Raw genomic sequence first — 25,757 nt, forward strand, 5'->3', positions numbered from 1 at the left:
CACCAACTGAGATTAGATAAATCCACACAGACCCAATCTCAAGAGAGAGCACTTGTTATTTTCAGCTGAGCATCATGTTGGCCATTGTATTCACTCGCTGAGTCCACGGGGTGAATACTGTATCTAATGATGTATTTTGTTTTCCCTTTTCTTGATGATGTTTAAATGTGCTGCCCTTTAAATGTCTCTTTACTCTCAGGTGAACGTAAAAAATATCATGACACGATTGAGGTGAAGAGCAGAGAGATTCTCCCTGGTGTTGTGAGCAATATTTATCTTCAATGAAGATCACAGAAACAAATGATCACATTACTGTTTACCCACATGTGTAACTTCAAAAGTGCATCATTGGCTGTTAAGTACATGAGGACATCCTGAGGTTATCGAAGGCGCTATACACATGAAAGGTAGCCTTTCCTTTGGATGAATGTGTGACAATATCATTTTAGGATTGAATTTTGCTCAGTTTAATGTCCCATTCTTGTGCTCTCAATGTCATCATCAACTAGCCTGTTAACATCCATAACGAAGGGTCATTGCGATAGGTATCAAAGGCTACCATTTTGGGAACTGTACCCCAGCCCAAGTTACCACCTTCAGAAGAAATCGGGAAGTCAAGTCAATGGTAAGAAATACCCAGGAAGGGGTTAAGTGCTGTTACTATGGCAATCTGCTAACATCAGTAAACCATCCAAGCTTTGCTCTCATGCTTTATGATGTCATTTGAATCCCTCAATTGGTTTTACTGCCTTGTAACTCCCCGCAAGACAATTATTCTTGTTCCTGCTGCCATTAGTCCTTGCCAGACCATGTGTTGGTACCCAGTGTGGTCCTTTGAATATTCCAAAGGGCTGGGAAAACATTCAGCTTGGTATTTGAATCTTTAGCTTGTATCTGTCACATCCTAATGCCTGCATATTCTAACCTTTCAGGGGAAACTGGAGAGCTAAGAGCAAACAAATTAACTTCATGTGCCTGGAGCTCTGCAGAGCAAGCTGAACAAAAATGCTGTAATTGGAGGCGCAATGGGAATTATTCTTGGAAGCAACTGGAATCAAATCCAAGGAATGTGCAGAAAAGGTAAAAAAATTCTCAATTGTCTGGAAAAAACGTTCCGGGTTTCCATGGAGACAGTTGCCACAGGAGTAAAAACAAATGTTATTACCTTCCAAAATAGTGACCCTCCTGATTTCCATCCATTGGTAGTGAGTGTGTGTGTGCAAGAGTGTCGTGTGGCTGCAGTTAGGATCTTGGCAAAGATATCTGGATTAACATTTTAAAGAATGACATGATAAGAGTTTAGTGCATGCATAGTTACCAGGACTTTGAATTCTTTCCAGTGACACTGTGGTGTTCGAAAACACATTCTTTACTCCCAGACATCACCCAGCAAAGAAACAAAAATACTGCCACTCTGTAATGAGGGGTCCAATTGTGTTCAGACCCAGTTCCCTCAGATATTTCCAGTTACTGGTATTTCTGCAAATGCCCCGCTGTGACGTCAAAGGACCACAAAATGCACTGGGTTTAACCGTCTGTTTTCACCTCTTGCTTTATTTTGTCACTTAAGTGAGAGTGATCAACATCTCCAAGTCTGTTGCAGGGATTACAACGGATGTTTGCAACTCACCAGGGACCACCAGGGAGTCACAGCTCATCCACCTGATGAACTGTTTCAGGGAGGCAGTTTTGATTGCTTTCTACAAACATTCTAATTGAGGTGAATTCCTTGACTGCAAACTCGATGCCCCTGATTATGGACCCCATGTTTTTGCCAATGTTTTTGGGGAGGCAGTGATAATCTCACCAGACCATAATCCTGAGGCCCATTTTAATGTTCTTGGGACATTGACTAAAACCCCATCGGGGCAGCTGGCTGAATTTCAGTTCAGTCTGTCTCAGCACCCGGAGGAAACCCACGCAGACACGGGGAGAGTGTGCAGACTCCGCACAGACAGTGACCCAAGCCGGGAATCGCACCCTGTCCCTGGCGCTATGAAGCTACTGTGCTAACCACTGTGCGGCCTCAGTAAAATCCTGTGAAAGTTTAGCAATCTCCTAACTTTTGTATTTAGTGCCTCAAGGATTCCACTTGTCTCTTTAACCATCTTGTACTATCTCCTTTAATGACACATTCATTGGAACACAACGGTCCTTCTGCTCCTTGAATATTTAATGTCCTTTCATTAAAGGTACAGCCTCTATATTTAAAAAGTATATCATTGGGATGAGACAAGTCTGCATTTTTTGTCGGTTCCTGGTTACACTGAAGTGGTTTGTGACTCTCTGAATTACTGCAACCCTTGTGTGTGTGTGTGTGGTTTTCCCACAATATGGAACAGGGAATTCCTGGATCCTGAGGAAGTGACCATGCAGGAACAGCAATACATGTCCGTGTTCGGATAGATTGGAACGATACGCAAATACGGTGCTCTCGTATCAATGCTGCTGTTGTCCTCGGCGGTAGAGATCACACCACAGGGGAGAGAATTGCTCTTCAATAAACCTCGTGGGTAGAATTGGTCAGTCCTTCCCACTGGCGGCATTTTCCGGTCTCGCCGAATTCAATTGACATTTGAGCGGCTCGTCCGGCTCCCGGTCCGGCCCAAACGCGACTCGGCCGTACCATTCCGCCCAGTGTGTTGCCGCGGTGAGACCTGTAGATCTATCTTACTGCAGCTATGGTGCTGGTGGAGAGGTTAGATAGTGAATCTGGAGACAGGGCAACAAGTCACGTCAACATGCAACCTTGGAAGGTTGCAGGTTTCTAGAGCCGTGTTGCGGTGACCCATCCAGGTTAGCGCCCAGCCCCAGCCTGAAAGAGACGGTCCAATTCAGTGCAAAGTAATGATAGACAGTTACTCACAGTGGCATGCTTTTGAGAGGATATGACTGGGCCTTCTCTGGAAAATGATGTTTTTAAAAATAAATTTAGAGTCCCCAATTCATTTTTCCAATTTAGGAGCAATTTAGCGTGGTCAATCCACCTACCCTGCACATCTTTGGGTTGTGGGGGTGAGACCCACGCAGACACGGGGAGAATGTGCAAACTCCACACGGACAGTGACCCAGAGCCGGGATCGAACCTGGGACCTCGGCGCCGTGAGGCAGCAGGGCTAACCCACTGCACCACCGTACTGCCCTGAAAATGATTGTTAAAGCTGTGCCTTTTAGGGCAGCACGGTGGCGCAGTGGTAGCACTGCAGCCTCACGGCGCCGAGGTCCCAGGTTCGATCCCGGCTCTGGGTCACTGTCCGTGTGGAGTTTGCACATTTTCCCCGTGTTTGCGTGGGTTTCGCCCCCACAACCCAAAGATGTGCAGGGTAGGTGGATTGGCCGCGCTAAATTACCCCTTAATTGGAAAATTAATTGGGTACTCTAAATTATTTTTTTTAAGTTGCGAATTTTAAGGTTGGCATGTGGCGCAGTGGTTAGCACTTGGACTGAGATGCTGAGGAACCGAGTTTGAATCCCGGCCCTGGGTCACTGTCCGTGTGGAGTTTGCATATTCTCCCCATGTCTGCGAGGGTTTCTCCTCCACAACCCAAAGATGTGCAGGGTAGGTGGATTGGCCACGCTAAATTGCCCCTTAATTGGAAAATAAAAATAATTGGCTACTCTAAAATTAAAAAAAAAAGTTGTGCCAATTCTTTGCTTCCCCCGGGGCCACGAGGTTTGTAGAGTTTTGAGCGTTTTTCATAATTTAAAGAAATCGTTTGTTCTTGTGTACCAGAATCGAACGGTTCACTGAAGGTTTTTCATGAGAGCCTTATAGGTCGGTGGTTGTTTAAATGCCAATCATTTAGTGAGAAGGAGCAGTGGATGGTTTATTTGTGGCATTGCAATCTGGAACGTTTTAACCCAATTGTCACTTGCAGTTTCAGTGTTAAGGTCTGAATCACAAACGGATTGATCTACTCTACAACATATTCTTTCACACGCAGCGATCTTGATGATACTGATGTGCAGTTCCTGCCCATGAAATATTTTCCACATTCACTTTCAATGCTGTAAACCACATCCTGTTGATTCAATGCAGCCTCGTCACCAAACCTATCCTGCTGCCAATTGTATCCCATGGTTTAGGTAGACATTTCCTTTCGGATTCAGTGTAACCTTCTGCCAATACTTAGCGCAAATGGGTGGATTTTCTTGTTGTTGTAAATTGAGAGTTAAATATTTCACTCTTCGCAGAGCAAGCAGAGATTCCTCGATAGTTATTCCAGGGAGCCGGGCGGAGCAACAAGTTCCAAAGTTTTACTTTCGGCCTCGACTGAGCTTGATGATCAGGGGCGAAATTCTCCCCCAACGGCGCGATGTCCGCCGACTGGCACCCAAATCGGCGCCAATCAGACGGGCATCGCGCCGGCCCAAAGGTGCGGAAAGCTCCGCATCTTTGGGGGCCGAGCCCCAACATTGAGGGGCTAGGCCGACGCCGGAGGGATTTCCGCCCCGCCAGCTGGCGGAAATGGCGTTTGTTGCCCCGCCAGCTGGCGCGGAAATGCGGCGCATGCGCGGGAGCGTCAGCTGCCGCTGACAGTTTCCCGGTGCATGCGCGGGAGCGTCAGCGGCCGCTGAACGTTTCCCGCGCATGCGCAGTGGGGAGAGTCTCTTCCGCCTCCGCCATGGTGGAGGCCGTAGCGGAGGCGGAAGGGAAAGAGTGCCCCCACGGCACAGGCCCGCCCGCGGTTCGGTGGGCCCCGATCGCGGGTCAGGCCACCGTGGGGGCACCCCCCGGGGTCAGATCGCCCCGCGCCCCCCCAGGACCCCGGAGCCCGCCCACGCCACCTGGTCCCGCCGGTAAATACCAGGTTTGATTTACGCCGGCGGGACAGGCAATTTCTGGGCGGGACTGGGCCGGAGAATTGAACGGGGGGTCCCGCCAACCGGCGCGGCCCGATTCCCGCCCCCGCCCAATCTCCGGTACCGGAGACTTCGGCGGGGGCGGGGGCGGGATTCACGGCGGCCAACGGCCATTCTCCGACCCGGCGGGGTGTCGGAGAATGACGCCCTAGGACTGGAGATGGGTCCCTTACAATTGGCTCTGTTTCAAAAGGAAAAATCAGCCCAGGTGACCATGTGGTCTTGATGGAGAATATTAAAGGTTGCCCAACTGTGGAAAGGAAATTGAGGATGCAAATTTGAGGGGCCACGATTGTTACACTACATGGGACGCTATTCTCCCCCCCCCCCCCCCCCCCCCCACGCCGGGTGGGAGAATCGCCGGGGCACCGTGCGAATCGCGCCACGCCGCCCCGACCCCCGCACGTGATTCTCCCACCCCCCCGGAAACCAGCGGCGCGCGATTCGCACCGGGCCGCTCGGAGAACCGGCGAGCGGCGATTCTCCGGCCCAGATGGGCCGAGCGGCCGCTACGACACGACAGGTTCCCGCCGCCGCCGTTCACCCCTGGTCGCTGCCGGCGGGAACTCTGCGGGAACGCTGGGGGGGCGGCCTGTGGGGGAGAGGTGGGGGGGGGGAAGAGGGGCTCCTTCACCGGGGTGGCCTCCGATGGGGTCTGGCCCGCGATCGGGCCCCACCGATCTGCGGGCCGGCCTCTCCCCCACCCGGACCTACCTCCTTCCGCGCGCAACCTCAGAACACCGGCTCCATGTTGGTGAGGGGCCGGTGTGCGTAAGACGTTCCCCGCGCATGCGCAGGATTGGGCTGCCCCGACTGCGCATGCGCGGGTTGGCACGGCGCCCATTTGGCACCGCGTAAGGACGCTGGAGCGGCGCGAACCGCTCCAGCGCCGTGCTGGCCCCCTGTGGGGGCCAGAATAGGTCCAGCCCGGGCCCTGTTTGCACCGTCGTGAAACGCGACGGCGTTCACGACGGCGCGAACACGTGGGTCAATATCGGAGAATCGCCCCCACAGTTTCTGTTGCCATGTTTGGACTCTCAGTCCAAGAAGTCTCTTGTGGATTAGCTCTATCTCCCTACATCCCACAGAGTCAGGGTATTTCTGATCATGGGCAATATTGATTCTGCTGCCTGTTAAACAGCGTCAAAGGAAATGATACTGGGGTGAGGTGAACAACAGCCCCGCCCTAAACCTCCTCCTCCCTTACTCTCTTTCCTCCTTTAAGGAGAGGCCAATAGCGCACTGGAGAGGCAATGGCGGAGTGGGATTGTCACTGGACTAAAAATCCAGAGACCCACGTTGGAATCGCACCACGGCAGATGTTAAAATTTGAATTGAATAAAAAATCTGAAATGAACTGTGTGATCTACCCAAATGGGAACAAAGCACCAGACATTACGCACGCGATTAGCCCGGTGTCTCCCGGCACTCGGAGCTGGAGCACCGAGAAATACCACGCTATCAATTGGCCATTTGGGTGGATCAAGGGCCTCAGCGGGGAACAGGTGGCCGAGGCTGCACATAGTCCCATTTTGTACATTTGAGGGGCTCGGCCCCCCCCCCCCCCCCCGACGTAACCCCCCAAGCCCCAACTCACTGATAAGGTTCCTTGGCCTCCCACCCCTCCACCCACGCAGGGCATCGCCAGGCTTGATCCCCGCTATGTAAAAATGCCAGCGTGGAATCTTGGCAGTGCCGTCCAGGCACCCTGGCAGTGTCCCTGCCAGCTGGCAGTGTCACCTGGGCACCTTGGCAGTGCCCGGCTGGCAGCACAATGGTGCCAAGCTGGCAATGCCTGGGTGCCCGGGCAACATTAGAATTGCCAGGGTGTCACCCTGCCCAGAAGACATGCACCCTGGGGCCTCCGATCCCTGGGAGACCCCCACAAGGGCCGTTCCATCTGGTCCCCGTTTGTGGGCACCAGCACTGGCCCAAGGTCTCCAAGGTGAGGAGGTTAGATCCCAACGCCTCAGGGAGATGTTGGGAATGTGTGTTAGAGTGAGTTGAGCTGCCTCACTCTGTTATGTAGCTTTGCGACATCGCGTTAGATCTTGCGAGGCATGGTGAACTGGGTTGATCCCGGAAGAGGGATCTCACGCCATCTTCCGGCCGTGCTGCTTTTTGGGCACAATGCAGCCAGTGGATCTCACCCTAAAGGTCTAATGATGGACATGGAACCAATGCTGATTGCCATAAAACCGGTCTGGTTCACTAATAGGGAAGGATGTCTACCGTCCTTACATGTCCTGGCCTAATGTGACAACAGATTCACAGCAATGTGGTTAACCCTTAAATGGCTCAGCAAGACTCCTAGCTCAAGAGCTATTATAGATGGACTATAATTGCAGCCCTATCCAGCAATGCCCATATCCCGAGAAAGAATAAGAAATAAAAAGGACAGACGACCTCTTAAAATTTGCCTATTTAACCAGATTTCTGTTATCTGCCCTGATATCTGGTTATGTGACTCGGGGTCATGTTTTATTTTAACAAACATTTTATTAAGGCATTTATGGTTTTATAACAACAAAAGATACAAATACAAATGTAAACATAATTCAGTCCCCCTCCATCTCTTCTCACTGTTCCCACCTAAACTAAACTAACCTAACCTAACTCCCCCTGCCCCCCCTTAATCCTTAACCCTCCCCCCTTATTCAATCTGCTAACAGTTTAGTTTTCCCCGAAGAAATCGATAAGCGGCTGCCACCTCCGAAGGAACCCTAATATTGATCCTCTCAGGGCGAACTTAATTTTCTCGTCATGTTTTGTTTTAATAATGTTCCTTTGAAGCAGTTTGGGGCATTTTATTACATCGAAGGTGCTTTCGCAAAAGCAAATCGTTGTTGTCTTAGTAATAATAATATTAGACTGGACCCTTTCTTGGGGTTTAACGGCTAAAAACGTTTAAAAATAGGGAAAGAACAAGCAAATAGATGTAACAGCGCAGAACATATATTTACAGGAGTCATTGGGCTTAACAAGCTCTTCATTGTAATGGAAAACGATGGGCGGGATTCTCCGTTGGCTCCAGCCCTGTTTTCCACCCCCCACCCCCCAACCCACCAGCAGGATTTTCTGTTCCCGAAGCCGGCCAATGGGGTTTCCCATTGGGGCCACGTCCGCGTCGTTGGCAAAGTGGAGGATTCCGCCGACGGAGAAATTCCACAGAACGCATTTTTCACTAAATAAATAAGCTGCTTTGCTAATCTAGTTTGTGTAATTGTTTTCCATATCTGCCCTGCCACATGCCCACCGCAGAGGTTATCTTAACTTGTTTCAAACGTTGTGGACTGACTCTCTTCAAACCTGCTGGGCATTGGAATCAGCCCTCTTCTGGAAAGGATTGAACACAATGGAACACACAAATACACATCCAGACATTCGAATTAGGATCAGGAGGAGGCGACTCGTCCCCTCGAGCCTGCTCCACCATTCAATAAATTCCTGGCTAATCTGACTGTGACCTCAACCCCACGTTCTCGCCGACCCCCGATCACCTTTCACCCCTCTTTGTTAATCAAGAATCTATCTGGCTCTGCACTAAAAACGTTCAAAGGTTCTGCTACCGCTGCCTTTTGAGGACGAGAGTTCCAGAGACTCACCCCCCCCTCTGAGAGAAAGAAATTCCCCCCATCTCAGTTTTAAATGGGCGACCCCCTTATTTTTAAACAGTGGCCCCTCGTTCTAGATTCTCCCACAAGAGGAAACATCCTCTCCACATCCACCCTGTCAATTTGGAAAGGCAGTTTTGTCGGGTCAGGAGGATAGGGTTACTGTCCCGCAGAGAGGCTCGTGAAATTAGCGCTTTTTCCACAGGCGCTGAGGACGTTGAGGGGAACCAGATAGGCTTCCTCAGCACGACGAAGGACGTGAGAGAGGTGAGTGGCAGTTGACACCGACTGATCAGCTGGACGGCAGCAAGGATGATCACAAAATGAATGTTGGCAAAGTCTTCTAAAACCAACAATAACGCTTTCCAAAAAGAAATAATGGCAATGTCTTGGTGTTGGTTAAAAAGCATGTAAGACAAGGTCCAAAACCATGGTGACCAGGAGACACTTCAATTGTGGGGCCCAAAATTGTTGGCTCAAAAGGGAGGGGTATTGAGAGGCAAATGATACAAGCCGGTGAGGAAGATTAGGGCTTTTGTGGATGGTTGCAAACTTGATGGGCCGAATGTTCTCTCGTGGATCCAGGAGCCTGGTGAAAGTGCCAGTCATTCAGGGCTGGATTTGATGGCCCAGGGTTCAGAATGCCAGCTGGCCCTTGCTGCCAAGGATCAGGCCTATCTACCGTGAATCCTGGCGTCTGGACCTTTACGTCAGCAATGGGTTTTCAAGAGGAGAGAGACCAGGAAAGAAAGAGATTGAACTTTACCTGCTGGACTGAAGCCTGTGCAGTAAGAGGGAAAGTAGGCAAGTAAAGGTTCTATCGGCAACCTTTCAATTATCATAGAATTTACAGTGCAGAAGGAGGCCATTCGGCCCATCGAGTCTGCACCGGCTCTTGGAAAGAGCACCCTACCCAAGGTCAACACCTCCACCCAACACTAAGGGCAATTTTGGACACTAAGGGCAATTTATCATGGCCAATCCACCTAACCTGCACATCTTTGGACTGTGGGAGGAAACCGGAGCACCCGGAGGAAACCCACGCACACACATGTGGAGGATGTGCAGACTCCGCACAGACAGTGATCCAAGCCGGAATCGGACCTGGGACCCTGGAGCTGTGAAGTAATTGTGCTATCCACAATGCTACCGTGCTGCCCTAACAGCGAATTAACAGTGAATTCACCAATAATGAAAGTAAAGGACGTCCTTTTGTTCCGACCCACTAACAAAATCATGAGAGTACACAGCTTCAAAGCATAGGGTAGGATTTAAATGCCTATCTGGCCACCCCCCCCCCCCCCACCCCCCAATCCCAACCCCCTCCCGCACCCCTACCCCCCCGATCCCTACCCCACCGCCCCCTACCCCCCTCCCTGCCCCCCTACCACCCCCCCACCCCCACACCCTCTCCACACCCCCAACCCGCCCAGCAAGGATGGGCCAGAGACAGGGGAAGGATTAATTAAAGCTACAAAAATATGGAACTAGCCCAAACCTACCTTCAGTGCACCCAGTTTAAAAGAGTGGACAGGGTTTCTGCCACTGGGGGGGGGGGGGGGGGGGGGCAGCTCTGTCATTGAAACCTGTTGATGCCGCTGCATGCACCAAATTGTACTTAGATTTTACAAGACACTTGTAGTTGGTGATGCTTTCCAGGGAAATCCACAGTTGAAGGAGGAGAAAATGGCCGGATCCAGCAGGCCAAAGCCTTTTCCAGCACTGCTTGTGGGACAAGAGAATGAGACAGTGCTTCCCAAGACCCTCAAACTAACCTACTTCCCTCGTGATCAGTCTCCCTTGCCCTGCAATCCAGATCGCCCCTCCCTGACTTCCAGCCTCTCCGCCCTGACCTGCCCAATCTTTTTCCTGAACTCCCAGATCTCCCCTCTGACCACTACCTTACGGTTTGTAAATCTCTTCCAAATGATGCAAGAGTTTGATATTTGCATAACATTGCACAAAGCTACAAATACACATCTCTTGCATAGAAAGTTCACACTCATTGGCAATCTAAAGGACAATTAAGCTCTGCAGCATAATATGACGGTAAAGCCTTCAGCGGACAATGAGAATATAAATAACATTAAAAAATAATACACAAAATAGAACCAAAAAATCAGATGCCATTGATCTTGTCTGGTGAATAAAGCAATGGAACTAGTTAACATTTTAGTTATTGCCTTCAATTTGTCCAGTTGGGCTACATTGGGAATACCAAGTGCTAATAAGATAATGCCCGAGTCGTTATCTTAAATATACCCTGTAGTGTCAAACTATTTGCCCATTAGGAGGTCAATACAAATGTGTGAAGTGTGACACAAATGCTTGATTGTTTCAACATGTCAGCCTTTTGCTTCAGGGGATGGATTGGTTGCAAACACAAGAACAGATGTGCTGAGGTATTTCAACTTTCTCTGGCCCGACAACTTGGATGAAGCAACTCGAGGGAAACAAAGCTCGTCCGTCTCAAAGGGCCATCCAACACACCCTTCTTGCAACACCCGTTTGTTGCAGGCAGGGTGACCAACCGCCCCGTCCTTTCAGGGGTCGCCCCTTGTTTTTGGCGTAAGGGACGCCTTCTGCCCCATGTTTCCAGGACAGCCTTAGAGTGTTGAGTGGTTTGAGTGAGCCTGAAAGTTGCGACTCCACCAGAGGGGTTGTACGTTTTGATTGCTTTAACCCTGCCCAGCCCAGCTCTCAGGGTCACCAGCAGCTCCCCACCCCTTCCTGGGCCCCACAATTGAAGTGTCTCCTGGTCACCATGGTTTTGGACCTTGTCTTACATGCTTTTTAACCAACACCAAGACATTGCCTTCATTTCTTTTTATGAAAGTGACATTTTCCCACACCTGCTGCAATTATAGAGCGCCTTAGTGACACTACCTGGAGTATTGTGTACAGTGTTGGACTCCGGATCTAAGGAGACGTATACTTGCCATAGAGGGAGTGCAACGGAGGTTCACCAGATTAATCCCTGGAATGGCAGGAGGGTTTTGCGAGGAGAGAGTGAGAAAACTGGGCCTGTAGTCACTGAAAATGAGAGGTGATCTCATTGAAACTTCTGAAATTCTTCCAAGGCTTGACAGGGTAGATGCAGATAGGCTGTTTCCCTGGTCGGTGAGTCTCGAAACAAGGGACAGTCTCAGAATAAGGGGCAGGCGATTTAAAACTGAAATGAGGAGAACAATTCTTCACTTCGAGGGTGAGTGGTGAATTTTCGGAATTCTGTATCCCAGAGGGCTGTGGAAGCTCAATCATTGAGCATGTTCAAGTCAGGAATTGCTAGATTCCTGGAGACTGATGCGATCAAGGAGATGATGCAAGAAAGTGGTGTGGAGGTAGATGGTCAGCCTTTTTCTAATCGAGAGGTGAAACAGACTGGGTGGGCTGATTGGCCTGCTCCTGTTGCTATGTTCACATGTCTTTATCACCCAATCTCCCGTCAGCAGCACTTACTGCGGTGTCAGCCATAGTGTTGTGGGCCAGACATTTGCCTTTGATTCAGAAGGCCATGGTTACAAATCCCCCACACAAAGATCTGCGCACATAATCCATTTGGATGCATCCAGTGCAGTACTGAGGGCAATCTATGCTGTCGGAGCTGCTGATTTGGTCGTTATCACTTTGCTGGTTGTGGGATCTTACTGTGTTGCAAATTGGCTGCCACATTTCCCAACAGTGTTCAATCTTCCTCGAGGCTCAGCAACTCTACCTGTACCCCCGGGTAAAGCTTCAGGAAACGAGAGGAGCAAACTTTCAAAAAGAAACTTCTTACATTAAATCCCCTTACTGTAATCATTAACAAAGTTATCTGATGCCACAGATTGTACTGGTTTTACGAGCAAGCCAATTACAGTAAGATTAGCTTTTATGAGCACAATAACTTTGGACATATGATGGGCCATAATTTAATAACTTACTGTGTGTGCGTGTTCTTAAAATATAATTCAGGCAAATTTATTTGTTCTTAGGTCACTAACAAGACGTCAAGGTTTTGTGGGACGGGAGTCACATGTAAGGGAGACCAGTCTGCTTTCCTGCACCCTTCCCTTCGCATTGTTCTGTAATTCCTTCCTCAGCATAATTTCACTCAGCATCAAGCTCATTAAAGCGCTACTCGTTGATCAAGGTCTTTGCCAAAAACAGCAACTTTTATTTAGATAGCGGGCAGGGTTTTGCATCCCCCTTACCCCACCCCCACCCCATGGCGTGTTTTGTGCCAGCGGTGGCACCCTGCCATTGGCCGGCGACAAGATCTTCCAGTTCTGCCGCTGTCAATGGGGTTTCCATTGTTTGCACCATCTGCCAGTGGGGAACTTTTCCCAGGGGATCATCGACGGCGGAACTGTAAGATCCCACCGGTGGGAAAGGCCGGAAAATCCTCCTTAGAGGGGCATTGTAGAGCCATAGAAATGATACAGCGTAGAAGGGGGCCATTTGGCCCATCTTGGCCATGCCAGCCCGAGGACACCCAGGTGCTTTTTCTAATCCCACCTTCCTGCACCCAGCCCATAGCCCTGCAGCTTACAGCACTGCAGGTGCAGATCCAGGTACTGAGTTTAGTGTCTCTGCCTCTACCAACAACTCGGCCAGGGAATTCCAGACACCCACCACCCTCCTTGTAAAAATGTTTTTCCTCGTGTCCCCTCTAATCCTTCTGCCACTTACCTTGAATCTGCGAACCCTGGTTTTTGAACTCTCTGCCAAGGGAAACAGGTTCCTCCTGTCTACTCTATCTCCACTCCCTCACAATTCTGTACACCGCAGTTATGACAGCCTTCTCTGTTCTAAGGAAACCAACCCCAACCTGTCCAATCTCTCCCCATCGCTGCCATTCTCCAGACCTGGCAACATCTCTGCACACTCCCCCAGAGCGGTTACATCCTTCCTCTTATGTGGTGACCAGAACTGTACACATTACACCAGTAAGAAGTCTTCCAACACCAGGTTAAAGTCCAACAGGTTTGTTTTGAATCACTAGCTTTCGGAGCGCAGCTCCTTCCTCAGGCGAGTGATGAAGGATTCCCGAGAGCCTGGTCAAAGAGATAGGTTTGAAAGAGGAGAAGGAAAGTGAGGTCAGGAGAGGCAGTGAGGATTAGAGAAAGTTTCGGGCGGTTGGCCGAGGCAATCCAAATGTCTATTCCTTGGCCCCAGCATCCATTTCCAATGATCGTCAACTTTTTTTGGTAACAGTCAACATTACTAGACTTACCCTGCTGTGATTTAAACCTCAGATTCTGGGTTACAGACAAAACCATTGTATCTCCATAGTCACAGACTGAAAGTATCATCGGATGTGAAGCTGCATCAGCTGACGACTTGCTCAGAATGAGTTCTCACTGTCAATGCATTGCCTGGAATATTTACTGCTTTCTTCCCATAGAACCACCATAGTGCAGAAGGAGGCCATTCAGCCCATTGAGTCTGCTCCGACCCTCTGTAAGAGCTCCCTACCTAGGCCCACTCTATCATGCTATGCCCATTACCCCACCTAACCTGCACACCTTTGGATTGTACGATGAAACTGGAGCACCCGGAGGAAACCCACGCAGACACGGGGAGAACGTGCCAACTCCACACAGTAACCCAAGGCCAGAATTGAACCCGGGACCCTGGCGCTGTGGTGCAGCAGTGCTAACCACTGCGTCGCCGTGAATCAGCTCATCTAACAACATCGAATTCCTCACAAAGCAGTCAGACCCCGTGTCACCGTCCCAAGTTTTTGTTCATTTAGGTTGGGATACAGAGTGCGGTACAGCAGACGTTACTGCAAACCACTAAACTCATTGCAGTCAGCACAACCCAGTCCAATTGAGGCCGCCCAAGGTGACAGCTCAGCAAGCATCACCAGAACCTGGATAAGGGGCAGTGTCTTGCTCAAGCTTAGCTCATTACAGTGTACCAGGCTTTGACGGAACGCAGAGGACTGATATAGAATGTCACTGGACTGGCAATCCAGATGCCCAGACTAATCCCCCCGGGACACGGGGTTAAATCCCACCATAACTGCAGGTGGAATTCAAATACAATTAATAAATCTGGAATTGAGAAGTTAGTCACAGTGATGGTGACCATGAAATTAATCATTGATTGTTTTAAACAAAAATCTACCTTTACCCGGGCTGACCTACAGGTGACTCTAGATGCACGGTAATGTGCTGGACTCTTACTTGCTCTGAAATGGCCAAGCGAGACACTCAATTCAAGAGCAACAGGAGTTGGATTGTCAGTCACACTGACATTCCATAAAAGGATAAAAGAAAACAAAACGCATCGGAAAAATACCCCCCCCCCCCCCCACCGACGGGGTTGAAATCTGCGATCGCATTGACGGGACCAGGAGATCCCGCTGGCACAAAGGACTGGAAAATTCTGGCCTATGAGTCACACAGTGAACCCAGCACTTTATTGCACCAATGTAAAGAGAGAGAGATCTTTGCATTTATATGGTGCCTTTCGTGACCTCAGAAGCTTCCACAATGGGGTCTGTGCCTTGCAGGGTGACCTGCCCAGCTGGCCCTGATGGTTTTCGCACAACGGCCTCCAGACACCACACCCTCCCTTATTGTACCAGGAACAGAATCGTGGAATGGAGGAGCCCCAGAAGTTGACTGGCGTGACCCATCTCCACTGATGCCTGACTGATGTGCACCGACTTCCCTCGGCTACCAGCAAACGGCTGGCTGCCAGCGAATTGGCTGTAAATCACAACTTCTGAACAAGCGCTGCTGTGCTGTAATCTGCTCTGGCTGCTGCTGGAACAGCCGCACAATATTCACTGGAGGATCTCCACGGCAACAAGATCCAGTTCTGGGATGGCAATGTATTGAAAAGGAATTCCATCGGTAGGGCGCTGCATCAAACCTCATGAAATTTGCCAAAGGACTTGGCCAATTACTTTGAAGTGCAGCTGGCCATTGTCACGGGAATGTTTTGCTTTTTGCACAGCGACATCCCACACACTGCATCAAGACAAGTGAACAGGTCAACGTCGCTCCGATGGCATTGGCGAATTGACACACGTTAAACCACTTAGCTCCCCTCTGAAATACCCTTTGCCATTTTTAACATCCGTCAAAAGTGACAGTTGTGGGCGCAGTCTAACAACTCACTTGTAATGGTAACTCCTGACAATAGAATACTCCGTCGATACTCCACCAAAGTAGCAATCTAGATTAGACCCTCTAGTCTTTTGTTTTTTCAAAAATGTGCTTTATTCGTAAAATAATTGAAAGAATATTACAAACCTTTCAAAATGGCCGTCACACAAAGTGCAATATTCAGGTCCTCTACATACATCATGTTGCGCACTTGAGGTGCTTCAATACAGTCAAAGAAACAAAACAGACAAATCAAGGTGGTTGTTACAAATGGTGCAAAGGTATTTAAGTTGCCCACATTGATCAAGCTGCACTCTGAGGTGCTTCAATACAATTGTGCTACATGCAACCTTCACTGTACACATTCAGTGTGAGTCGTACAGCCAAGGGGGTTCTGTACAGTTCCCCTCCCTTCGGTTCAATCTGGCCAAAAGGCCTTAGATAGCAACCGTCCCCCACTGTGCTTCGTGGCGGCTGTCCCAAGCTTTAGTGCGTCCCTCAGCACATAGTCTTGGACCTTGGAACGTGCCAGTCTGCAACACTCGGTCGGGGACAACTCTTTGTGCTGGAAAACCAACATGTTTCAGGCAGATCAGAGTGTCTGTCACCAAATTGATGATCCTCCAGCAAAAGTCTAATGATGACCATGAAACCATTGTCAATTGTCGTAAAAACCCATCTGGTTCATTAATGTCCTTTAGGGAAGGAAATCTGCCGTCCTTACCTGGTCTGGTCTACATGTGACTCCAGACTCACAGCAATGTGATTGACTCCTAACTGCCCCCTCAAGGGCAATTAGGGATGGGCAACAGCCTGTGATGCCAACGTCCCATGAATGAATAAAAAAAGGATCAAATGGGGCTGAATGGCCTACTCCTGTTCCCATTCCTTATGTCCTTTTGCTGAAGTTCACCCCGGCCACCAGCATTGCCCCCCGACACCGCACACAACCTCAATTCCTTGGTGAACAAGGGTTTTTAAGAGAGGGGTGAGGTTTCCCACCTTGCACGCTACAAGAAGCACCGCAGGGTATAGACCGCGTGTCTGCTGCTGCCAGGTAGCTGGTCAAACGCTCTGGTGTCGGGGCAGGCAAATGCAGCGACCAGGTGCATCAGCTCCAAACAAAACTCACCAATGTCCTGAAAAACTGCCATCTCTCCAAGGATCAGGAGGACTCTCAGTAATACCGGGCTTGCTCAACAGAGGGTGCTGCCACACAAAATTCTTCTTCAACTCAGCCAGGCAAATTACCGTCAACATCGCTGCCAAAAAGTTAGCATTGCTGACTGCCGCAGGGGTATCGCAATGAAAGAAGGACATTATTTGGGTTAAGCAGCTGATTCGAGCTGAGTAACGCTGACAGCAGGTACCATTGACGTGGTAATGGCTGGGAATCCACACAAAATCCAGAAAGTGCATTAGACCTGCACAAGAGATTGTCATTTATATTTTACAACTATCTTGTTTACTGCTGGGCAAGGAGAGTCTTTTAATCCCGTGTATCTCAGAGGTAATTAAGTAATTTAGGAAGTATTTTCTCCTTCTTTGGCCAGCTCGGTTGGGGTTGGATGAGGCACAATTACTCAGGTCACATTCTGAGAGATATCGCAATGTGGGTTGTGCAATTAAATAATTTTCAAGCCATTGATTGTGACATCAACAAATGTGTTGCCATTTTTGTGCAGCGTCCTACATAATGTGACAATTATTGGATATGACACTTACACAAAGGCGGGCGGATAACCTACTCCAAGCTGGTTGTCAGATCCTACAGGTAGCAATGAGATTCAATGATTAATTAATTTTCTTCATGGTACTGGTTTCGGGTTTACCAAGATAGAGGCCTCTGTTCATTAACTAGTACCAAGAAATTTGTACCATCCACCTGGATTTCTGCAACAGTCGGATGAGGTGCATCAACTGAACTATCTCACTGATAAATAGCGGGCGGAACTTTACACAGGCGGAATTCTCCTGTCTCGCCAAAGTCAACGGGCCTTTGAACGGCCTGCCATGTTTCAAAGCTCCGCCCCCACCGCGGCATTGCCGTGGAACCCTGCCCAGTTCACGCGGTTAGTCTCACAAGGCCAAAGGGAATTGTAATGGGCGACACGGTGACACGGTGATTAGCACTACTGCTTCACAGTGCCAGGGACCCGGGTTCGATTCCGGCCTTGGGTCACTGTCTGTGCGGAGTCGGCACGTTCTCCCAGTGTGTGCGTGGGTTTCCTCCCGGGTGCTCCGGTTTCCTCCCACAGTCCAAAGATGTGCAGGTTAGGTGGGGGTTGCAGGCGTGGAGTGGGGGAGTGGGCCTAGGCGGGGTGCTCTTCCAAAAAGTCGGTGCGGATTCGATGGGGCGAATGGCCTCCTTCTGCACTGTAGGAATTCTATGTTTCTAAATGAACAAAAAAGATTGTGCTTGGGGCAGGTGTGCTGCTGACTGAAAGCGAAAGTATGAGGAAAAACTAAAACTGGCAAAGGACACAAAATGGGGCTGTGATTATGATGTGAATTGTTGATCTCAGTGTCGAGCACAGAAATCCGTCATGCGTCTAATCGAAAGATGAAGTGCTGCTCCTCAAGCTTGCTTAGAGTTCCACTGGAAGAGAGGTCAGTGATGTCAGTGTCAGAGCAAGGTGGAGAATCGAAACCTCGGGGTCATACTTGCGGACCGAATGGACGAATGTCACAAAGTGGTCGCCCAATCTGATGAAACGTCATCGACCTCCAAGGCAAGAGGGATCTGTGAGAAGAATTGACATTTGCAGGCATGAACATTAACTAACAGTACTGGTACTATCAATGTCTTTCTTCCTGTACGAGTCCGGGGCGCTGGCAACGGCGCCGCTGCCGCTCCCTCCAAGGAGGTATACCACGAGCCCGGTGGTGGTGGCGGCCCTCAAAATTTGGGGGCAGTGGAGGCGGCATAGGGGGGAAGTAGGGGCCTCGGCGTGGACCCCATTACGGGGGAACCACCGGTTCGCCCCAGGAAGAACAGGTGGAGGGTTTTCGGGGTGGCACAGGGCAGGGATACGAAAGTTGGGGGACCTGTTTGTGGACGGGAAGTTCGCGAGCTTGGGTGAGCTGGAGGAGAAGTACGGGCTTCCCCCCGGGGAACACCTTCAGGTACTTACAGGTAAGGGCATTTGCCAGACGGCAGGTGGTGGAATTCCCACAGCTACTGCCACACACAGTACAGGACAGGGTGCTCTCGGGGGGGTGGGTGGGAGTGGGGAAGATCTCGGAAACTTACCAGGAGATGCAGGAGGAGGAAGAGGCCTCGGTGGTGGAGTTGAAAGGTAAGTGGGAGGAGGAGTTGGGAGAGGAGATCGAAGAGGTGACGTGGGCAGATGCCCTAGGGAGGGCAAACTCTTCCTCTTCGTGCGCGAGGCTCAGCCTCATACAGTTTAAAGTGCTGCACAGGGCACACATGACCGGGACAAGGATGAGCAGGTTCTTTGGGGGTGAGGACAGGTGTGTTAGGTGCTCAGGGAGCCCAGCAAATCACACCCATATGTTCTGGGCATGCCCAGCGCTGGAGGAATTTTGGAAGGTCGTAGCGAGGACGGTGTCGAGGGTGGTAGGATCCAGAGTCAAACCGGGCTGGGGCTCGCAATATTTGGGGTGGCAGAGGAGCCGGGAGTGCAGGAGGCGAAAGAGGCCAGAATTCTGGCCTTTGCGTCCCTGGTAGCCCGGCGAAGGATTCTCCTTCAGTGGAAAGATATGAGGCCCCCAAGCGTGGAATCCTGGATCAGCGATATGGCAGGGTTCATTAAATTTCAGAGGATGAAATTTGCCTTGAGAGGGTCGGTACAAGGGTTCTTTAGGCGGTGGCAACCGTTCTTAGACTTTCTGGCAGAACGATAGACATTGGTCAATGGCAGCAGCAGCTCGGGGGGTGGTGGGGGGGGGTTTACTTTATTTTTGTTTATGTTATTTACACTGGAGGGTCTGAGGGGGTGTATACACCTGTTGCGTTAAGTCGGGGCGTTTATTATTTATGTACAGGGGGAGGGGTTTGGGGGTTGCTTTTTTAGATTGTGTTTTGTACTTAACCCTGTTGGGTTCTTTTTTCTTTCTCATTTTGTTATTGATATTTTATGAAAACCTTTAATAAAAATTATTTTTTTAAAAAATGTCTTTCTTCCTGGTCAAAAGAGATTAGAGACTGATTCGGGAGAATATATTTGGTCAATTTTTTATAAATTGTCTTTCTGTAATATTCATGTCCACAACTCATAAAAGGTGCTTTGCTCCAATGAATTGCTTTAAGTTTATCATTTTTCCCAGTTGATTCTCCTCTTGAACCTGTGTCTCTATTTACCTCTCCAGTGAAAATGAAAAATGAAATGAAAATCGCTTATTGTCACAAGTAGGCTTCAAATGAAGTTACTGTGAAAAGCTCCTAGTCGCCACATTCCGGCGCCTGTTCGGGGAGGCTGGTACAGGAATTGAACCGTGCTGCTGGCCTGCCTGGGTCTGCTTTCAAAGCCAGCGATTTAGCCCAGTGTGCTAAACCAGCCCCAGTGTGTCACTGATCCCTGTGCTCACGAAAAAAACATGCTAAAGAAATTTGCCATGTCTGCATCAACTCTCACAAACTTCTACAGATGTGCCACAGACAGCATCCTATCCGGCTGCATCACACCTTGGCATGGCAACTGCTCGGCCCAAGATCGCAAGAAACTGCAGAGTGTGGTGAACTCAGTCCAATACATCATACAAACTTGCCATCCGCACATTGATTCTGTCTTCACCTCCGGCTGCCTCGGGAAGGCAGAGAGCATTGTCAGAGACCCCTCCCACCCAGGCATTGCCCTCTTCCAGACCCTTCCATCAGGCAGACGGTACAGAAGCCTGAAGACCCGCACATCCAGACATAGGAACAGCTTCTTCCCCAAAGCTACAAGACTCCTCAACGACTCTCCCTCGGACTGATCTGTTCCCTGTAAGAACCCTATTCACGGCACCCTATGCTGCTCTTGCTCATGTATTTGCTTTGTTTGGCCCTTGTCCCGCACTGTAACCAATCACTATTTGTCGATATACTATTTGTCAATATATTCTGTTGATTATTCTTTTTGTCTACTATGTACGTACTGTGTACGTTCCCTTGGTCGCAGAAAAATACTTTTCAATGTACTTCGGTACATGTGGCAATCAATCAATCAATCAATATTTGGAAGGAGGATAGCATTTTGCATGTCTCCAATGAGCTCTAAACACTCAAAAGTACCAACTCCATTAACCCATGGTGCCTGTGGTCACAACAGCAATGTACTAACCTAAATATTACCAATCACAACTCACCTTCCTTATGTGTCACCCCTTATCTTATTCAAAGAGACAGTCAGATAAGCTTTCTGCTGTTGCAATGATATTGCACATGCAATAATGTGATAAATGAGGCTGAGTAGATAACTTAGGAATGAGAACATAATTCATGGGCTCTGGCTGGATTCATGAGAAGAAATCCTCACTAGTTTAGTTTGATATGACGCTTATCCAAGGTGCATGCCTTGTCCGATAGAGCAGTGCCAGCTCGTTGTGCCATATTCCGCTGGATGAACAGAACTTGAGCTAAACAGATGGCTCACAGAGGAGATGCATGACATTTTCCGTATCCTCCTCAAATCCCAAGACCCGGCAATTATTTTATTCACCTTGGAAGAATGCAGGGCCAAGAAGTTGTTAATAATAATCTTTATTCAGGTTTGACCCTGGCTCTGGGTCACTGTCTGTGTGCAGTTTTCACTTCTCCCCGTGTCTGCGTGGGTTTCGCCCCCACAACACCAAAGATGCTCAGGCTAGGTGGATTGGCCACGCTAAATTGCCCCTTAATTGGAAAAATGAATTGGGTACTCTAAAATTATTTTTTTTTTAAAAAAAATCTTTATTGTCACAAGTAGGCTTACATTAACACTGCGATGCCGTCACAGTGAAAATCCCCTAGTTGCCACATTCCGGCGCCTGTTCGGGTACACGGAGGGAGAATTCAGAATGTCCAATTCACCTAACAAGCACGTCTTTCGGGACTTGTGGGAGGAAACCGGAGCACCCGGAGGAAACCCACGCAGACACGGGGAGAACGTGCAGACTCTGCACAGACAGTGACCCAAGCCGGGAATCGAACCCGGGACCCTGGCGAAGTGCTTGGCAATCCCACAATGGGACAAACACACAAGAGGAAATAGCTGCCATCACTTGAAATTTACAAGACCCATACCTAGATAATTTCCGTTTGTAAGTTTTCATTATCAGGAGCACAATTTCAGCAGGTCATGTCTGGTTTAGCTAGCGTTACTCATATAAATGTTGGCAGACTATGGATATTAGTCTGTGATGTGGACACAACGGAAACAGACAAGCAGAAACACTCAATATATGAGGAAGTTGTCAGATTTGACATTTAGTGAATGAAGCTGGCTGAGTAGCCAATATGGATCAAACTAGGAGTGTGTTAGAAGACTGACTTTCCTTGTGCAAGTATCTAACAAGCTCCCAGCATGTTTTCTGTCAATATTCTGTCTATAAAACAAGGGCTTACTTAAATGTGAACGAAGAAAACTGAGATTGAAATAACGAGCTATTCTCTATAAGATAGCAAAGAGGTTTGAAGCATGTTACGATTGGGGAGAGGTTTTCATGCTTTAGGAATGCTACTCAGAAGCAACCTGGGAGCGGCTATCTTGTCACATCCTGAAGCTTCTTTCAAGCAACATCATGGATTTATTGGAGCTCGATGGGAGAGGTAAATCAACTTGTGATTCTGCTGTTACATGCTGGGGAAGTGTGTCCATGTTCTGTCGTGTGTGCCCATATCCTTTTTCTCTACATTACAGCAGGGCCTACATTACAAAAGAGCTTCATTGGCTATGATACACTCCAGGGCTTCCTGGTTGGCAGAATATGGATATTAGCGTTGGAAGCTGCTGTATGAAATGCAAGTCCTTTCTTTCTTTGGCAATTATGGGGACCTGTGATCGGGAGGGTTATGTTTGAGGCTTTTAACCTCATCTGCAAGATGGATGGAACCATGATGGAAAACGACTCTTCACCAGGGAAACATTCCAATTCCTCTCAGCTGAATAATGCCTGTGCAGAATTGTAAATGTCCCGGATCTTGTCTGCAAGTGAATGGGAATTCAGGTCATGTGATGAAATTCCCAGGGATACGTTCAATCACAGTTGCCAAGCCTAGGGAGGGTGATCAAAAGCTTGGTCACTGAGGCTTTAAGGAGAGTCGGAAAGGAGGAGAACGTGCAGTGAGAGGTAGGAGGGAATGCCAGAGCTTGGGGCCACAGCCATCAACCGGGGACGCACAAAAGGCCAGAATCAGAGAAGTGCAGAGACCCCGTGAGGTTGTAGGGTTGGAGGAGACTACTGAGATAGGGAGGGGCAAGGACATGGAGGAATTTTGAAAACAAGGAAGAGAATTAATGTTACAAATAACCAATTATCAAACTAACCGTCACAGGGACAAAATTCATGGGACCGGCAATCTTACCCAACATCCACCACTCCAGAAAGTAATTTCAATTCTATAAATGTTGTCTGCTTTGTTTAAAATGAGTCATTCTGTATTCTTAAAATAAAGATAACTGGTAGAGAACTCTTTCAGACAGGAAAATGATTTCCTGCCAGTTATGTTTTGCTTTCTTATTTAATCAAATTAAGTCGGCATTGAAATTTTCTTTCAAATTAATTCACAATTATAAAAGCTGTTTTATCTCTTGTGGCTGCACACATTTTGGTTGGAAATGTAATTTCAATCCCACACATTGAGTGTATTGGGCCCACCTGTCTTGTGTCTTTCCTGCAGGCTGCCAGGCACAGATTTTTGGTGACTGTTTAAAGGCTGGATTGGAGTTGAACGTCTGTTGGATGCTGCTTGTAATTGTCAACCAGGCCATCATAGATGTTATTCTCATAGAATTTACAGTGCAGAAGGAGGCCATTCGGCCCATCGAGTCTGCACCGGCTCCTGGAAAGAGCACCCTACCCACGGTCAACACTTCCACCCTATCCCCATAACCCAGTAACCCCACCCAACACTAAGGGCAATTTCGGACACTAAGGGCAATTTATCATGGCCAATCCACCTAACCTGCACATCTTTGGACTGTGGGAGGAAACCGGAGCACCCGGAGGAAACCCTCGCACACACGGGGAGGACGTGCAGACTCCGCACAGACAGTGACCCAAACCGGAATCGAACCTGGGACCCTGGAGCTGTGAAGCAATTGTGCTGACCACTGTGCTACCGTGCTGCCATCAGGCGTAGACATTAGGAAGTGTTCCTTCTGTTTCTTGGTAATTAAACAGGTGTAAAGCAAAACAGCTCCGTAGTGGAATAGCGTGTGTCCAATCGGGGCGAGGCACGGATCTCGGTGGGTCATTCACGAGGACCATTTTGTAGATGACTCAAAATGGGCATTAGGACCTGAAAGATATTAACAAGTGGTCCAGCACTCAAGAAGTGTCCTACTGATATAGTTTCCAATGAGCGGGAGTCTATTTCCCCTGGCCCTGACTCCCACTGGGATAGTTTCCCTGGCCCTGACACCCACTGGGATAGTTTCCCTGGCCCTGACTCCCACTGGGATAGTTTCCCTGGCCCTGACACCCACTGGGATAGTTTCCCTGGCCCTGACACCCACTGGGATAGTTTCCCTGGCCCTGACTCCCACTGGGATAGTTTACCTGGCCCTGAATCCCACTGGGATAGTTTCCCTGGCCCTGACTCCCACTGGGATAGTTTCCCTGGCCCTGACTCCCACTGGGATAGTTTCCCTGGCCCTGACTCCCACTGGGATAGTTTCCCTGGCCCTGACACCCACTGGGATAGTTTCCCTGGCCCTGACTCCCACTGGGATAGTTTCCCTGGCCCTGACTCCCACTGGGATAGTTTCCCTGGCCCTGACTCCCACTGGGATAGTTTCCCTGGCCCTGACTCCCACTGGGATAGTTTCCCTGGCCCTGACTCCCACTGGGATAGTTTCCCTGGCCCTGACTCCCACTGAGATAGTTTCCCTGGCCCTGACTCCCACTGGGATAGTTTCCCTGGCCCTGACTCCCACTGGGATAGTTCCCCTGGCACTGACTGTCACTGGAATACAGACCCACTGGCACTGACTCTCACTGGGATACAGTTCTCCTGGCACTGACTCCCACTGGGATACGGGCCCCCTGGCACTGACCCTCACTGGGATACAGTTCCCCTGGCACCGACCCTCACTGGGATACAGTTCCCCTGGCACTGACCCTCACTGGGATACAGGTCCCCTGGCACTGACCCTCACTGGGATACATTTCCCCTGGCACTGACCCTCACTGGGATAGTTTCCCTGGTCCGGACTCCCACTGGGATAGTTTCCCTGGCCCTGACTCCCACTGGGATAGTTTCCCTGGCCCTGACTCCCACTGGGATAGTTCCCCTGGCACTGACTGTCACTGGAATACAGTTCCGCTGGCACTGACTCCCACTGGGATAAGGGCCCCCTGGCACTGACCCTCACTGGGATACAGTTCTCCTGGCACTGACTCTCACTGGGATACAGGTCCCCTGGCACTGACCCTCACTGGGATACATTTCCCCTGGCACTGACCCTCACTGGGATAGTTTCCCTGGTCCGGACTCCCACTGGGATAGTTTCCCTGGCCCTGACTCCCACTGGGATAGTTTCCCTGGCCCTGACTCCCACTGGGATAGTTCCCCTGGCACTGACTGTCACTGGAATACAGTTCCGCTGGCACTGACTCCCACTGGGATAAGGGCCCCCTGGCACTGACCCTCACTGGGATACAGTTCTCCTGGCACTGACTCTCACTGGGATACGGGCCCCCTGGCGCTGACCCTCACTGGGATACAGTTCCTGTGGAACTGACTCTCACTAGAATACAGTTCCACTGGCACTGACTCACTGGGATACAGTTCCCCTGGCACTGACTGTCACTGGGATACAGTTCCCCTGGTACTGATTCACTGGGTACTGTTTCCCTGGCACTGACTCTCACTGGGACACGGGCCCCCTGGCACTGACCCTCACTGGGATACAGTTCCTGTGGAACTGACTCTCACTAGAATACAGTTCCACTGGCACTGACTCTCACTGGGATACGGGCCCCCTGGCACTGACTCTCACTGGGATACAGTTCCCCTGGCACTGACTGTCAC

At 49.6% G+C, this 25,757-nt stretch overlaps 1 long non-coding RNA gene across 1 annotated transcript; it reads left to right on the top strand.

Moving 5' to 3' along the window:
- The first annotated feature begins 814 nt into the window (after window positions 1-814).
- LOC140392333 (uncharacterized) lies at window positions 815-20,657 on the top strand. The gene is made up of 2 exons (XR_011935291.1): window positions 815-1,080; window positions 19,913-20,657. It is a non-coding gene; the product is annotated as an uncharacterized lncRNA (long non-coding RNA).
- The last annotated feature ends 5,100 nt before the right edge of the window (window positions 20,658-25,757 follow it).

This window comes from Scyliorhinus torazame, chromosome 16, assembly GCF_047496885.1.
Source record: "Scyliorhinus torazame isolate Kashiwa2021f chromosome 16, sScyTor2.1, whole genome shotgun sequence".
In the NCBI taxonomy this organism is placed as follows: Eukaryota; Metazoa; Chordata; class Chondrichthyes; order Carcharhiniformes; family Scyliorhinidae; genus Scyliorhinus; species Scyliorhinus torazame.